This window comes from Pteropus alecto, unplaced genomic scaffold (assembly GCF_000325575.1).
Source record: "Pteropus alecto unplaced genomic scaffold, ASM32557v1 scaffold20, whole genome shotgun sequence".
In the NCBI taxonomy this organism is placed as follows: domain Eukaryota; kingdom Metazoa; phylum Chordata; class Mammalia; order Chiroptera; family Pteropodidae; genus Pteropus; species Pteropus alecto.
Window position 1 is genome coordinate 43,532,442 of NW_006436298.1, and position 644 is coordinate 43,533,085.

The window sequence follows — 644 nt, forward strand, 5'->3', positions numbered from 1 at the left end:
ATTGTTTTCATTGAAACATGGAATCTGCCTCAGTTTAATTGCCTGCTAAATTAATATAATTAGTAAGTGGCAAATTTGGCATTTCAATTTGCATCTTTTGACAGAAAGATTGGTGATCTTTTTACTGTATTATGGCTTACTCTATATTTCAGTTAGCTAATCTTCCAAAAATGTTCAACAACAAACCACCCAGAATCTAGTAGTTTAAAATAGTAGTATTTCATTCTCATCATCTGGAGTCCTCGAGATTCTGGTGATGTAAGTTGAGTACAGCTGGACAATTATGCTGGAAGTTGTAGCAGCTGATGTAGACTTATTTTTCAGTGCAAATATGTGAGTCAGCTGCTCTGCTTCACGTGCTTTTCATCCTTTAACCGGTGGGCTAGCTGGAGCATGCATGGCAGAGAATAAAGGATCTCTGCTAGGCCTCTAAGACCAAGGATAGGAACTGGCAGTTATTTCCACTCCATCCACTGGCCAAAGAAAATTATTTGGCTAAGCCCTAAACCAAGGAATGGAGAAGTATTACTCACCCATAATAAAGCTTCAAGAAAGGTAAGGATGATGGAGGGCTACCCTTCATCTGCCTACTATGTGTTAAAACCAGAATTAAATTATAAGAAGAGAATAGTTTATGTGCCTGA